This window comes from Fukomys damarensis, unplaced genomic scaffold, assembly GCF_012274545.1.
Source record: "Fukomys damarensis isolate Sample0158 unplaced genomic scaffold, DMR_v1.0_HiC HiC_scaffold_11, whole genome shotgun sequence".
NCBI lineage: Eukaryota > Metazoa > Chordata > Mammalia > Rodentia > Bathyergidae > Fukomys > Fukomys damarensis.
Genome location: NW_022900923.1, coordinates 10,323,395 through 10,340,648, shown reverse-complemented (window position 1 = coordinate 10,340,648; position 17,254 = coordinate 10,323,395). Strand labels below are relative to the sequence as shown.

General features: G+C 36.8%; 1 protein-coding gene and 1 long non-coding RNA gene across 4 annotated transcripts in view; one reads left to right on the top strand and one right to left on the bottom strand.

The window, feature by feature from the left end:
- Window positions 1-12,933, bottom strand: part of LOC104875174 — a 40,300-nt gene extending 27,367 nt beyond the window's left edge. The window contains exon 1 of the long non-coding RNA XR_783992.2: window positions 12,742-12,933. This is a non-coding gene — a long non-coding RNA (uncharacterized LOC104875174). The remainder of the gene's footprint in view (window positions 1-12,741) is intronic.
- Window positions 1-17,254, top strand: part of Akt3 (AKT serine/threonine kinase 3) — a 265,681-nt gene that overhangs the window by 38,260 nt on the left and 210,167 nt on the right. The gene's annotated exons all lie outside the window — the stretch shown is intronic.

Sequence of the window (17,254 nt, the reverse complement as noted above, 5' to 3'; positions counted from 1 at the left end):
GAATGAATCTAGTATCTCATTCTTTATGGCTGAGTAGTATTCCATTTTATAGAAAAACCACATCTTCTTTATCCAGTTTGCAACTGATGGGCAAATGGGCTGTTTCCAAGTTTTAGCTATTACAAACTGTGCCGCTATAAACATTGGTGCGCATATTTCACTGTGGTATGATTCTTTTAATTTAAAGATACCCACCAGATTTTTATCATTCACTTAGTCTCTCTTGCATTGATTTATGCTCTGATCTTTATGATTTCCTCCCTTGTACAAACTTTGAGTTTCTCTTACTCTTCTTTTTCTAGAAGCTTAAGATTCACCATTCGGTTGTTAATTTGAGCTTGTTGTTTTCCTATTGTGGGCATTCACTGCTGTGAATTTCCCACATATAACTGCTTTCATTGTATCCCATAGATTCCTGTATGTTGTACTGATATTGTCATTAAATTGTAAAAACTGTCTAATTTCTTCTTTAATTTCCTCTGTGACCCATTGGTTGTTCAGGAAAGTGTTATTCAATTTCCATGTGTTTGTGGAGTTCTTATGGTTTCTTATGCTATTGATCTCCAAATAAATTGCACTATGTTCTGATAATATACACAAGATAACTTTAGTTCCTTTGCATTTACTTAAACATGTTCTATGAGCTAGTATGTGGTGTGTTTTGGAAAATGACCCGTGTGCAACTCAAAAGAATGTATATTCTGATTTTGTGGAACACTCTGTAGACATCTTTAATTCCATTTGTTCAAAAGCTTGGTTCAGTTCTAGTATTTCGTTGTTGATTTTTAGTCTAGGTGATGTGTCTATTTGTGATAATGGAATATTGAGGTCCCCCACTATAATTGTATTAGTGCTAATTTGGTGTTTCATGCCCTTCAGTATTTGTTTTGTATAGTTGGGGGGCATTAGTATTTGGTGCACATATATTTATGATTATTATCTCTTCCTCTTGGATTGTTCTCTTTACAAGGATGTAGTGACCTTCTTTGTCTCTCTTAATTAATTTTGGTTTGAAATTTACTTTGTCTGTAAATTAAATTGCTACCCCTGCTTTTTTCCAGGTTCCTGTCACATGGAGAACTGTTTTCCATTCCTCTACTTTCAGTCCATGAGTATCTTTTTCAAGTAGGTTGTTTCTTGTATACAGGACATTGTTGGATTTTGATTCTTAATCCATTTTGCCTGTGTATTTCTTTTGATTGGTGAATTGAGGCCATTGACATTGATGGTTTAACTGATATGTATTGAGTTATCATTGTCATATTATTTTCCTGCTGGTTGCTTTTTATTTTTTTCCCTCTCCCTTTCAATTCTTGCCTATTAGTTTGCTCTGTTGTGCCTCATGGAGTTGTGACCTTCATTGTCTTTTTCTAGGATATTTAAAAAAATTGTTTGGAGTGCTTGTTTCCTATTCATGAAGTTTCTCAGGTGTTCTTTGTCATGAAAATTTACTTCTCCATCGATTTTGAAAGGAAAGCCCATCAGAATCACAGCTGATTTTTCAACACAAACACAAGTCTAGGAGAGCCTGGAGTGAGGTATTTCAGGCTTGAAAAGAACAACCTCCAACCTAGGCTGATGTATCCTGTAAAACTATCTTGTAGATATATACTTTCATCCCAATTCCAGGGCTCAGGAGACCAGGGTTTATTCTTTGCACAGTTATATAAGATGTGCCTGGGCCCTGAAAGCAAGCAGCATCAGATGGCAGAGTAGTTTAAAACAGAGAGAACAAGGGAGATAAATGAACATCTGAACTGAGGATCTCTGAGCTCTCCTTCCTTCCAGAACTCTGCAATCAGCTCAGTCCTGCCCACTTCCTGGGGAAGACTGGTGACATCTTCAGATACTGGTAGGTCACCAGTGAGAACACCCCAGTGACGTTGACTGCTTGTCTAGCCTTGTTCCCTGACACAGATCTTTCAGTTCTTTTGTGGGTCTTACTATTAAATAGGAACTGACAGTCCAAGACCATTGAGCATTTGAGGAAAACTTATCAACATAAAAATAGAGGTCAAAATATACAGAAACGAAGAGGTAGAGGAGGGAATGATACTCGGAGCATTGGGAGAAAACATACCTAAAGGATCAAAAGAAAGCTAAAAAAGCATTCTAGTATTTCCTAGATTTTTCTCTACTGAAATTATAGTGAGGGAATACAAAAGCGAAATCTGTGAGTTTCAAGAGAACTGGATGAGAGATGACAGCAGATGAATAAACACTGAAAGTCAAGACTCTGATGCATGGTTAGTAACTAACTTAGTAAAGCTGGAAAGTAGTGATCTAGTCCTACAGAGTGGGTAATTGTGCAGCCAAACATTAATTAGTCTTCATTCATTTAATGATGATTCCTGGTTCTTAATTTTTGAGCAGCATGATCTCTTCCAATGGAGAAATCAGGATTATTAAAATATAGTTCTTGTTTTCTTATGGTTCTTTTATATACTATACCCTTCTACTGTGTGTATGATGTCTTGCAGGATGGCTAATTCTTTTCTGGGGACACTGACAGTGACATTGAGCTAGAAAAGAAATTATAGGAAGTATTGAAATTAATATGTTCTAAATTCTGTTTCTGTAGTAGTTGTTTAAAAAACTGGGTACTTCCTTTTGAAATACTAATAAATTATTGGATTCCTGGACAAAATTTAAGAGATATTTCATCAGTTGTTCACTGAACATTGGTGAGTTCTCTGGGAGACCTAATCATTTGTATGTTTTCCTGTTGTAGCAGGGGGAGCTTTGGGTGACAAAATGTTTCTGAGTCCTTAGAGTCAGACAGACTTGAATTCATATCATGTCTACACCATTTTTCTGTTGTGTAACCTTGGGTAAATTATGTCATTTTTGCTTCAGTAAAATGAGCATAATATATAATTATGGTAAATAAATATTAGTGTTTTTCATATTACACTTCTTAACCATGTGGGGGAATATTATTTTTCTAGAGCCTAAAGCAAGGGCAGGTCGGTTAAATCTATATTAAATTTTTGAAATGAAATTCCTGTGTTTTGATATTCTGCCTTATTTGCAACACATGTATTCCTTGTCACTGAATGTATTTGGCATTGCTCTTTTGGTAGAAGCAGCATAGGTAGGGGACCTAAGCTCCAGGCTCTGTCTCACCTGCTTTGTGAACTAGATCTATCACACTGTCTGTGCTACTTCTTCACTTCGGTCTCTTTCCTGATCTTCAGAGTGAAAATGTTTTATTAGAAGATGACTTCCACAACCTTTTTTTCTTCTCTGACATCATATGATCCTTTGATCTGTGAAGCTGAGACATCGTTCTTGTGACTTGGGTTATGGGTGTTGAGGCTTGTGATATATTTCTGTTATAAGCTCACCTTACTGTGTTTAGAGGGCTAGAGAATACTAGACTGGTAAATGATGTTTCACCTAATCATTGGAAAATTATTCTAGTAATAAAACGTATTTTTTGAAATACACAGGAGTGGTCATTGTTTTTCTTCCTGTAGAGACAAATGATTTCATGGTGTTGGTCACATGAAGCTGTTATGTGGGTTTTACCTTTGGTCTGTTAGCCCTTTTCTCCTCTCTCCATAGGTGTAAACATTCTTAATCCCAGAATAATATGGAAGATGTGTGTTTGAAATCATGTTTAAAGGTTATAAAGCTAATCTCAGCTCATTTATTTAATCACAGCCAAAATAATCCTTTGCTTGAGGCTAGATCATGTTATTGCTTTTATGATATTCCTTTTTCATAGTCTGGACTACACGTGTATAATTTCATAATACAAGATATCTAAATATATAATGAACGTTTAAATTTTAAAAATTTATAACTGTAAAAGACATGTTACGATTGATCCTCTTTTAAATGCTCCTCCTCGTCTTGAACTTATCCCATTGTTCTTTACACTTTCTGAAGCAATTCTGTAAGTCCTCTTTCATGAGTAACTTAATGAGGTGTAATAAAAAATTCAGTAAATGCTGCTGCCAAATGCCATGCAACAGAAAGACAGGCATGTGGGTACATCATGATGTGTCCTAATGCACTTATTTACTGGATCTTGCACTGTGCAACTTCTGGGCCTTTCTTCCCCAAAGTCAAAACGACCATGAAAGGGAAACGTTTCGAATCAGTTCAGGACATCGGCATAACCACCACAGCACAACTAAAGGCATGAAAGAGGACTTCCAGAGCTGCTTCGGAGAGGGGCGAGAATGCTGGGATGTGTGTCGGAACGGGGGATTAATGGCAGTGTGCCTTTTACTGCAGTGCATTATTTTATCATACCTCATATGTTTGCTGGAAGTCAGAAAGCCCTGAGAGTGCAGTGACCACAACTCTTTAGTGATATTTTCTCTTCAGTACAAATATAATGGCAAGTAAAAGCCCCAGGTGCTTATTAGGTTTACAGTTGTAGTCATCACTGTTACCAAACAGTGAATTCTAAGGGAAAGGAAAAACTAATAGAAATGGTTGTTTAAATGACTTTTATTATTTGTGAGAGAACAGTGAACATTCCCTAGTACAGGAAGCAACATTTAAAATCTGCTGGCAGAACCAAGAAGTCAGCCTGTCCTTGACCCTTAGATCAAACATTTTAGCGCCTGAGTTTCCTTAAATCTTAAGTTTAAAATCAGCATTTTGACAATAGAAATTTTATTTCATATTTATTCTTCATAAACAAAAAGCCAAAATAAATTTGCTAAAATTTTTTTTCAGATTTGTACTAGTGACTTTTTTTTTTAGGTTTCCTTTCAAGTTCCTAACACTTTACAATGAGCTCAGCTGTATTAGCAGATAAACATGTTGATTCATTCAGCCAGCCACAGCTTCTGAATGAGGCCTGGAGGGGCACAGTTTGTTCTTTACCCCACCCAGTGGCAGAATGTTTTTCTTCCTCTTGTCTCTATTGAGGGAAGGGGGCTGGAATAAGGGACTCTTTCTTGCTTAGGTTCACTGGAATTGTTGAGGGGGAAGAGCAAAAGATTTCTTCACTCTTCACTTATCCTTAATTTTATTTTATTCTTGTCATAAACGTAAAAGATATGCTTTGGATCCTATGCTCTTACTATAATAACCCGTGTTGAATAATATCTTTTTATTATTTATGTATTCACAGTTTTTACAGAGCCACTTTTATTGAATATTCTGTTTTGAGTAACTTGTTTAAAGGCCTAATGAGTCTGAGGTGTCTCCAGGTATGTTGCATTTTGAGGGCGAACATAATTTTGGATGCAAAGAATGTCTGATATAGCCATGGAGTTGAAATAGCAGATATACTCATATATAATGAATTTGTGGTAGAGATTTTATAAAGTATAAATAGAATTGTTATAATAAACTGATGCTTGGTATCTTGAGATAGCTTTTAAAATGTGACCAAGATATATGATATCTAATTTTAATATAATATCTAACCCTGAAAAAGTGTACATTTCACCATACACTGTGCTGCTGAGAGTAATAAGAAATTTTCCTTGCCCTTATGTAATGTTCTGTCTGTATACTATTTCCTAAAGTGTACATCATTAATAGGTAGATTTCTTCAGAGATAGACCACTGTCTTTGACTAAGTTTGTGAAATACATGAACTAAAGAAAGTTGAAGTTCTGTTAACATTCTCTTTTCTTTAGGATCCTAAAAACTTACATTGTGAAATTCCAAAAAGGGATTATGCTTTGCATTTTCTTTCTTATGAAATTTGGAGGGTTGAGATATAGTAGCAGTAGCATGTCTCAGAACAGCATGGTTAACATTTCACAGAACATGCTTCAGAAACATTGGACTAATCTAATATTTAACTGGTGCCTGTGATTGCTGTTTCAAAATTCCAGTATTTGCTGCAGAATCTGTCTGCTTTTTAATCCTTTAAAAGTAGGATGATGTCCTTGGGTTTTTGATTGAATTAGTAAATTGACAAGAGATTAATAAATATGAGAGATGGAAGCTATCATCTCTAATTTGGACTATGTCAAAGTTTTTCTCTGAGCATGTAGTTTTTGAAATATAACTTTGTACCACTCTCTTGGTATTGTTCATGTGTCATGATAGTTAATATACCTGACTTGTGTAATCCAAATTTGTATGTTTACTGAGGCAATTTGGTATTGAGGTTGACTGATGATGTAACCTCCAAATGTCAATAGATTTTATAATCTATATTTTAGTTTTTTGCTCAGCAAAGTCCAAAACTAGTATTTTTGATTGGTAAGCTCATCACCGTCTTCACCAAATGGTTCCTATCAACACAAGCTTTCTGCACAAAGCCAGAAGGAAAGAATGTATAGATTACTTGGAGGAGGTATTTTGTGGGCCAGGCTTTAAAGTGGCATTCCTTGTTTCCCATACTTTAACAGCCAGAACTTAATTAAATGATCCTATTTGACTACAAGGGACTGGGCAGGGTGTGCTTAGGCAGAAGCTTTTGTGAACACATGGCAGTTTGTCAGGGTGCCTCAAAGATTGTACGCTTGAAATCCAACAAACCTTGATTCTAATTCTGGCTGTATTACTTTCCCAGAGATGTGAGCCTGGCTGCATTACTGATCTTGTCATCTGTCATACTTAAGTAATAATACAGGTAAAATACTTCACATGTAGTAATTATTCAGTAAATTTTACTTGTTGTCATTATCCTCAGTAACAAACCTTTTATCTTTTGTTACAAAGATCCCTTCTAAGTAAATGTAAAATTAATTTAAATATGTCTGCTTTAAAGACTTTCCTGTGTCTTTTTTCCTATTCTTTAATTAATATTATATGGTTAAACTATCAAGAGATCTGTGTATACCAGTACTTATAAATTTGTTGTGGTTTAGAACTACAGTGCCCCCTAAAAAGTCTTATGTGTTCAGAGATGGGGCTTTTGGAAGGTGGTTGGACCCTCAGGGCTCTTAACTTTGTCAGTGGGTTAAATCCATTGATCATATTTTGATGGCATTATTGGAGGCAGTGGAAATTCAGGTGTCAAAGGTATGGATCATAGAAGTGTAACTAACACTGGGGAGTATTTCTGGTTCCTAGCCTTTTCCTCTCTGGCTCTTCCCCTTTTTCTCTGCTTCCTGACTTCCACAAGTTGAACAGCTTTCCTCTACAATTCCCTGTCACCATGATGTTTCTGCACCACCACAAGCCTAAAAGAAATGGAGCCAGCTGACCATGGACTGAAACCTCTGAAACTGTGAGCCAAAATAAGTCTGTCCTCTTTTAAGTTTTTTATGTCAGATATTTTGTTACAGTGATAGAAAACAGACTAACAAAATTATACTAAAGTGTATTATTCTTGCCAAATATTTTATAAACATACTTTAGAAAAGATTGAACAATATTTTTTAGAGAGATTTTAATATTTTTGGAAAAAGTGGGAAATTGTCCCAGGAGTTAAAATACAAAGAACTAGATCCATACATGTAGATTAAAACTTCTCAACAACAGTAGAAACAAGAGGCAGTGGAAAAGCAGTCTTTAACATTTCTGAATAAAAATCACCTAAACTCTTAATCAAATTTGAGAGTAAAAATACTTTCAGATAAGGCTTCCAAATATTTGTCTCCCACAGACATTTCTTCAGGAAGCAGGAGTAGGTTGTCTGTCAGAACAAGGGACTGTAACAAGGAAGAGGTAGCTCTGGAGATTGGAAAGAGCATCAGACCCAGGGTAGGGGTGAGAGGAATGTTCAGGATGGTAGATGTGCACCTGGCCCTAGGTCCTAAGTTCTGACAAGGTGAAATGGATAGAAACCTGATGGAAATAAATATATTCCAAAGAATTTTCTCAGACTGGAGAGTATGGGGTGAATGAGGATAAATGTATGGTAGGTAAGTACATAGGGATAAGTATGTAGAAAATTTAAGTAAATGAGAAACCATATATTCTAAGGAAAACAAAAATGTATCTGTATAAGGTAATTATTGTTTACTGCTTGGCTGAGCTCTGAATATCCTGTGCAGTCATAATGCTAATCATGTTGAGATGGTGTGATTAGGAAGCATAGAAGATTCTAGATGGAAAGAGATCTATTTTTTTTTTCGATACTGTTTTTGCACTAAGCTAAATTCTCAGCCCTTTGTTTTTTGTTTTGTTTTGTTTTATTTTTTTCTTATTTTTTTTCTCAGCCCTTTGTTTTTAATTTTGAGACAAGGATACACTGTAAGTTGCCCAAGCATGGCTTGAACTTGTGGTCTTCCCATGTTAACCTCACAGAGTGCTGGAATTATAGGTGTGTGCTACCATGCTTGGCTTAGACCTAAATCTTATAAGTACTCACTATATAAATTAAATTTAAGAAAGCTTTCACAAAAGGACATGTTGGAGAGGGGATTTAGAGGCTAGCTTTTCTTAACAGGCTTGATCTAGTTAATCTAAACCTATACATGTGCAGCATTTATTTTTCCTTTTCTGCAGATTTTTTTTCCTAGATCAGAATTTTTGATTATTTTAGCTTCTTACAAGTTATCTCATTAGGTTAAAGTTTTGGTAGTAGGCAGTTAGATTTGAATGTGTAATACATTGTCACAGTCTTTATTATTTAGCTACAAAGATTACTTGTGGGTGAGGTTGATGGCTGGCAATCTTCCACACTAACCACCACAGGATCTAGGTTTTCCTTACGTCCTGATCCTTCCTTGCTTCTACTTGCTCTCCTACTCTGAAATGTTCTTTCTGTATTATGCTCTTCTATGAATTTAGTGTTTTCTCAAATTCATGTATGGCTCTTTTTTTTTTTCCTTCTTAGTTTCACTTTCTAGGTATCAGTAGTTCCTTTAGCATTTCAGTAGCAGGGATAACTATGTGGTGAGGAGCTGCTGTGCTGTGCTTCTCTTCATGATGCTACATCTGAACTACAGATCCAAGGACAGAGCAGGAGTCCTGTGCCTAAGTTCCAAAGGCTAAGGAATGCCCCCCACCTCCTTCAATGGCTTCTAATAACTTTTGCCATCTCCACCTCCTGAACTTTTAATAACTTCAGGGCTCACATTGACTGGTTTACTATTATTTGCATATTACATCCTTGTTAGATTCACAGTTGTCAATTGTTTGTCAACATTGAAGTTGCCCCTTCTATCCCCGGTATCAAAAAAACACTAAGTTGCCTGTTCTGTTTCCCCAGTTTGAGCAGAAAGGGGATTCATTGAAAATATTGAGGGTCCCCCTGAACCAATGGAAAAGCCAGGCTTTTAAAACTGGGGTTATGTAGCTGGAACAGTGCTTCTATTCCTAAAATGTCTGTAAAAAGACAGTAACTGACTACCTTGCTATTATATTAATTAGCTGTTAATACTCTTAACAATAAATTTCTAGAATTTATTACTTTTTTTTTTTTTTTTTTTTTTTTTTTTTTTTTTTGGTACTGCGGATTGAACTTGGGTCCTTGCGCTTGTGAGGCAGGCCGCCGAACCACTGTGCTAAATCCCCAGCCCTGTATTACTTTTAATTTATTACAATAAAAGACATATTGCCATTAAAGCTCCTCAAAATACTCCCTCTTACTGCCAACACAATTATCCTATAGTTCCCACCACTTTCTGAAGCAGTTCTAGAAGTCCTTCATGAATGTATTTGTTACTTTTATTTTAAGAATTTCTTTCTTTTATTTTCAAGCAGAGGTCATTTGGGGAGGAGATAGATGGGAACCATGGGACTTGTACATCTAAGGATTCCAAATCTAGAGATAGGAGAAAGAGAAAAATTCATATTTTCAGAAGGTGAAATCATAACTTTGTTCTAATTTGTGCTTGAATACCCTTTTTTAACAGGGTTAGAGGATAGCCTAAGATTAGTGTATTCACAGTGCATTTAAAAAGAACACATATCTCAGTGTGTTCTTAATAAAACATAATTTAGATCCCTTGATTAAAACCTACCACTTGGTCTCATGTAGAAGAAAAAAATCCAAATTGTTTGTGATTTATCACTCAGAATGATCTGGACAGGGTTAGACTTCCCCTAAAGCTAATGTAGCTTAAGGCCTCTCACCCAAGGCCTTTCTGAAGCTGAACCTAAATAGTTAAGGTCACTTCCTGCCACACCTCTAGTCCTTTTGGGTTGAGTTTGGAGTGGGCACAGGCAATTTTGGAATCCTGAGGAGAGGATGAGTGGGATACATTCACTTTTGTCTTGCTAGCTGAACTGATGTAGTATCTCTCAGGAATGTTGTGACTGTCCACGCTGCCAACTCAGCTGCATCCCTACATCAAAGTGCAGGCCCAGAGCTTGTGTAGCATTAGGAACTGATACAGGAAGAAAACACATGACACCAATGTTTAGAAGCTATCAATAAGGAAAACAACAACAACAACAAATTTTCAGTCTCATTCTAAGTAAAAGGCCAAAGTTTTTTTTCTGGTCTCTATATTAGAAATGTTATACAGAGTAATTGTTGTATGAAGAACGAAGTACTACACAAAGGGTGATCAAAATAATGGTGAATATTTAAATTTACAAATGCAGTACAGTAAGAGACATATTGTCACCAGTCCCCTTTAAGAGTTCAAACAGTTACCTCATAGTTATTCCCACTTTTGGAAGCAATTCTGGAAGTCCTCTTTTGTGAGTGTCCTTATGAGGTGTGATCAATAATTTGTTGAATGCTACTGCCAAGCACCACCCAACAGAAAGGCAGACTCTTAAAATACTACGGTGTGTCCTCATCCACATCATTCACTGGACCTGGCTCCATGCGATTTCTGGCTCTTCCACAAAGTCAGAATGACCTCAGAAGGCAGACATTTTTAGTGTGTTCAGGACATGGAGGCAGCCATGACAGCACAAGTAAATTCACTTACGAAGAAGGACTCCAGAGCTGCTTCAGAGTGGCGGGAACGATGGGCTAGGAACGATGGGCTAGGTGTGTTTCAAGTGAGAGGGAGTATTTTGAGGAGGGTTAATGGCATTATGTCTTACTTTAATAAATTTTAAAAGATTTAAACATTCACCGTGTTTTTCAGTCATATCTCATATAGCCTGGACAGACAGGTAGGAAAAAATTATTATAAAGAAATGTGCTTGGGAGTTATTTATTGAAAATACTGTGATATTTAGGGTTTTTTTTTTTTTAATGTGGCAACTTAAAAAAATTGTTGATTCACTGTAGATTGCCTTCTTATTCTAACTGTTTAGGATTTAACTTTGTTTTCATAATTTTGCATTCCTTTTCTTAAGAGGACTTTAGTTGTAAGATTGCAGCTCTACTAAAACTTGGATTCACCCCAGGCATGTATGTCTGTTCATCAAATAGATTTTGTTGTTTTCTTGTCAGGCCTTTCACACTTTCTTGATGCTTTTATTTCTAAGCTTTTTGAAGGACTTTTCATTATTTACTTCTCAACCAATTGCTTTTCAGTCTTTGAAAACTCATTCTATTCTAAAGTTTACTTTTTTTTCTTCTCTAAATTTATACCACATTACCCATTTAGTTTTCATAGCTTTTAGCAACATCCTACTTTTTGTTTAAAAGGTTTTGTCTGCAGAATATTCAATCAAAAAATAGAGAATAATGAAATGAATACTCATGTCCCTATTTCCTAGCTTTATTATATTTTACCATCAGATCTTTTTAAAATTAAGGTAAATATGGCTTTTATTTTTCACTGTCTAATTTTTTCCCTCTGAGTTTTATGTACTTCTGCGTTTATCATCCCCATGCATTTATGTATAAATTTTTATTATTGACTTTATTATGTAGAGTTGTATATATAGAAATAGAAGCATAGAACTGGAAACTTTTCAAATATAACATAAATGCATATATCTCCTGCAGACCTTAGTATATTTTTAATATCATGTTCTCAAAATATTGTAGCATTTGTACATGGAGTTCTGATTTCTTCACTCACTGCTGTGTGGCATTTTATGTGTAAACCACCCTACTTAACTATTCTGTTGAAAGGCCTTTATTGGTGGTGGTTTTTTTCCTGTTATAAACAGTGGTCCAATGAATGTTTCTTTCTATTCCTCATATGTATTACTGTGAGCAAAATTTTCCAGAATAGAGTATTTTCCAGTAATAGAGTTTGCCCATCCTGTACCTCTTCTGGGTTTTGGACACTGCTTTCTTAACTGATCATTATCAGTTGATTTACACCAGCAGTTTATGAGAATTGTCATTTCTCCATGCCTTTGCCATTGTTTTGTTTTTTCTTACAAACCTTTTTCAATCTGAAATATGAAAAATATAGTATTTATATTTTAAATTTATATTTACTACTAGGGTTTCTTATTCCTTTTTATGTTTATTTCCATTTCATTTTTCATCTCAATTTCTTTTTCTGTCATTTTCTTCCATCTCCATCCCCCCTTTTTTTATTAGATGATGTCTTTTTCTCTCTGAATCCTTCAGGTGTTCTGGATATTAAGTACATTATTCAATATCAAATGCTTTCTTTCAGTTTGTGGCTTTTCTTTTTTGTTATAGTTTCACTCTACCAATTTTTTTCTTTTTAATATAAGACACACATTTACCTGTCTTTTAAAGTTTCACTTCTGGTGTCATATTTAAGAACTTCTTTCCCTACAATATGCTTATATCGACAACCACTTTATTAATTGTTCATTGACACACAGCAAATGACCACCATAAACCTATTTGATGAAAACAAAAATCAGTTCTTATTCCTCTGTTTTCGTGGGTCCGGGGATATGGCAGCATGTGGTTGAGTGTTTCTGGTCCTGAAATCTTGTAAGGTTGTAGTCAGGGTGTCAGAAAGGGCTGAAGTTATCTCACGGTCAAGTTGCTGGAGGATTTGCTTTTAAGAATAGCTCACTCACCTGACTGGTGGCAAGGAGAGGCTGACTGTTGCTGGCAGGAAACTTCTGTTCTTCCTGTATCCCTGTACTGGGGCTACTTGATTGTCCTATGATGTGGAGGCTGGTTTCCACAGTCAGTGATCCAAGAGAATAAGCTGAAACTAATGTCACACTGTCCCTCAGTACTGCTCATAGGTTCTATTTACTGTTGCTATGCACAGAACCCTTCTGAAATCAAATAGTTGGGTTTTCCTCCCATAACAACCAGTTTTTCATTTCTCTGGACATGAACCGAGTGACCTACAGTTCAGTTGAATTCAGAAACTACTCAGAATTAGTGCAGATTCCACTGATTAAGGGCTCAGTCTGTCTCTTTCCTTTCAGATGTCTATTGCAAATCTGGGCCTCCTGTACTTTGACTTACCAGCTGTCAGTTGGGAGTTACCATCATTCTCTCCTCAGGGTCAGTAATTGGCTAGAATGATTCCCAGAACTCAGGAGAACACCTTATGTACAGTGTCAGTTTATTATAAAGGATATAATAATGAATTCTGATGAACAGCCAGTTGAAGACATAGGGTGAGATCTAAAAGGTTCTTTCCTGTGGAGTTAAGAGTGTGCTGCCCTTCCATTATATGGATGTCTTCACCAATCTGCAGGCTCCCCAAAGATTTTTATATGTAGGCATGATTGGTCAGATCTCTGGTGCTTGAGTATTAACTCTGAGGTGAGGCTGAAAGTTCTAACTCTGTAATCATACCTGGTGTTTCTGGCCACCAGCCTCTTATTTGCTGTGTGCAGGACCCATCCACTAGTCATCTCATTAGAATACAAAAGACATCATTCTGGAGCTCCTGGGGTCCACGGGTCTCTTGTATTTAAGAACCAGGGAAGAATACAAAGATTTTCCTGGAGCTTTCTGCCAGGAACCCAGAAGCTGGGGATGAAGACTTGATACTGTAAAGATCTTTGGAGGTCATCCTGGAGGCTAACTGCAACTGTCTCCTATATTTTCTTATAAAATATCTAAAGTATTATAATTGTACAAATTCTACTTATTGAATAACTTGAATCAGTATATTCTTTTATTCGTATGTAGGTTTGTTTTGGGGTCTCTGTACACAAGAAGATGCCACCTATGAGGAATGTGCCCTTGGCCGACTCTGAAATTGCCAGTCCCTTGGTACTGGACTTCTTAATTTCAGGACTGTGAGAAAAGAACAAGTCTTTTTTTTTGTTCATTCCTTTATTCATCTCTAGTCATTCTTCCTCCCTCCCTTGCTCTTGTTGCTGTGAGCTCCCCCCTCACCTTTTCCCTCTCTCCCTTCTTTTCCTCCCATCTCCTCTTATCCCTTTCCCCCCTTCTCCTTTCCTCTCCACGCCCCTTTCCTTTTATTTGCACGGCCTCTAGTTTGTGTACCCCCACGTTTTTTATTTTTCATTTTGAGACAAGGTCTCACCTAGTCGATTTTAGTTGCCCAGGCTGGGCATAAGTTTGTGGTCCTCTTGCCTCAGCCTCACTGAGTGCTGGAATTACAGGCAAGCACCACTGAGCTGGACATCCTTTAGTTTATTCGTTCATTCTTAAGACATTACCCCTTTTACAACAAATCTTGATCTCTCTAAGGCAAGCTCACCCTTTTTATTTTTTCTCATTTGGCTTTGTACTCTTGTCTCCAAAGGACCTTTTTTTTTCTTTTCATTGAGTTTATTGGTACAATCTAGGTATAAAGTACAGTTACATTCATTATTGGGATCCTGTACCTTTACATGTTAGGTCTTGATTCTCATTTTTTTCCCCTTGTCCCTGCCCTCCCTTCACCCCCTCCTCCCCTCCCCATTTACAAACACTTCATTTCCATTTTTTCAATTTCTCATATTTTTTTCATCTCCCTTATTACCTTTCCCCCACCCTTCCCACTTTCCCTATACCTTTAGCTCTTTACTTCCTATTTCACATTATTAATTATCTCATTAGGATCCTGTGTACTATTACAGTTTTTCACACCAGAGAAACTATTCGGTATTTCAGTTAAAGAAATCTCTGTATGAACATTAAAAATAGGGAATCCTAAAATAAAATAAAAAAGGAAAGTAAAAGAGAAAAGGCAATGATGTAAGATTGAAATAATCCTTAATTCTGAAGATGAAAATGGTCCCTGAACATATTTAAATGGTCCCTTAACATATTTGCTCTGTTGGGCCTCATGGTGTTGTTGCCTTCATTGTCTTTTTCTAGGATCTTGTTTAGAATTCCTTGTAGTGCTGGTTTGGTATTCATGTAGTTTCTCAGGTGTTCTTTGTCATGGAAGTGTCTTATTTCCCCATCCATTTTGAAAGAGAGTTTTGTAGGATACATCAGTCTAGGTTGGAGGTTGTTCTCTTTTGGTACTTGAAATATCTCATTCCAGGCTCTCCTTGCCCCAAGGGTTTGTGTTGAAAAGTCTGCTTTGATTCTGATGGGCTTTCCTTTGCATGTTATTTGTTTCTTTTCTCTTACTGCTTGTAGTATTTTGTTCTTCTGTTGGGTTTCTGGGATCTTGATTATTATATGTGTAGGTGTAGATTGTTTTTGATTGTGGCTAGTTGGGGTCCTATATGCCTCAGTTATCTGAATGTCAAATTCTTCCCCTCTGTTTGGGAAGTTTTCTGTCATTAATTCTGTGAACAGCTTTTTTAAGTCATTTGTATTTTCTCCTGCTACTTCATGGATTCCTATCAGTCTTACGTTATTCTTCTTTATATCATCTAGAAGTTGTTGGATCGATTTCTCATGATTCCATACTGTTTATAATAGACCTCTCTTTTCATGGTCACTGACTGCAATCTTATCTTCTATATCTGAGAGTCTATCTTCGCATTCTTTTATTCTGTTGCATACACTTTCAGTGGAGTGTATAATCTCCTGGATATCTGTTTGAATCTGTTTTATCGATTCCATTTCTTTCCTATGTTGGGCATTTATTTTTTCCATTTCTTTCTTATGCTGGGCCTTCATGGCTTCTATTGTGGTCCTGAGCGCATCTATTTTTCTGTCAGTTTCTGCTCTAGAGTATCGAATCACGACTTCCATTTTGCTCACTATCTCTATGGTTATCTGGGAAATTAATTCTGTTTTGAATTTTTCTAGAGCCTGATTGATCTGTTTTGTTACTTCCTGTGCTTTGAATTCAGGGTGTCCTGGTGGTTCACTATCGGCCTTTTCATCCTCATTTGCCCTACTGTTTGCCATTGGTGAACTGGAAGTCTGTCCTTGTGTCTTGCTTAAGTGTTTTCTCATTTTAATTTTTGTTGTTGGACTGTCCTTGGTTTAATCTCTGGGTTATCACCCAAATCTTCCTGATATAGTTGCGCCCTAGCTTCTGGGTCTCTTCTACCCACAGACATTCTCATCTTCATAACTTCAGAGAAAACAGCTCATCAGATCAACCACAATCCTTTATCCCTACTGATACAATCAGCAACACATTATGATCAAGCACAACTTGGAAACTGATCACCTGTGGAAGTCACTAGTCTATCACTCTTAAACCATTTGAATTATATTGAAATCAAGAAGCAGTCCAGAACATGTCTGCAGTGAACAAACTTTTCAATATAGTATATTTACCATTTAATGGCTCAGACAGAGCTAGGATGCAAGACCCCTGATCTGAGTTAGCTGATGGCTGAACCCCATGATGCAGACTGACCTCGGGCTGCAAGGCCCAGATTGAGTTCCCCATCCTTCTGAATGGTTGAACTCCACAATGTTCTATTACAGGTTTCCCACGCCCTTTCTTTAAAGATGTTCAAAGTTGGGAACTCAGAAAAATACCTTTGATGACCACCTCTGCCTCTGCAGAGTGGGTCCAAAGACTGGCACAATCAGGAGGTCTGAGAGTGCACGGGGTGGGGGCGAGTTACCGGGATTCAGGGACTGTGGCTACCTTCCTGGCGCTGGAGAGATGGCGGCTACAGGTGGGAGAAGGCGGGGCTCTCCTTCCCGCTGTGGATCAGGGCCCAGGCTACCTTCCTGGCGCTGGAGCGATGGTGGCTCCAGGCGGGAGAAGGCATGGCTCTCTCCAAAGGACCTTTTTTAATGTTTGATTTTGATGCTTGAATATACTGTTTATTCAATGAATATAGCTGTTTAATTCAGTTTTAAAAATGACTTTCAGTATGACATAGTTTAATTTTGACATAGAACACATTCATACTTCGTAGTTTGAAGTCACTGGCCTATAGCATAATGTCCTTAATGCAGTATATAAAACCAATCTATTTTGTTAGGATCATACTTTGCTACCCTAGTTTTATACTGTACATCATAGTAATATTGACTTTTTACAGTTCTCTACACATTGCAGTGTTTGTTACTTGCGTATTCATATTGTGTGTGGGTTTTTTTTTTTTTTTTTTTTGAGGCTGGCCTTGAACTCCTGGCAATCCTCCTGACTCAACTTCCTGAGTACTAGGATTATAGGTGTGTGTGAGCAAGCTTGGATATATTCACGTTTTAAAAATTAGTCTGTGTCATATCTGGGAAGCTGTC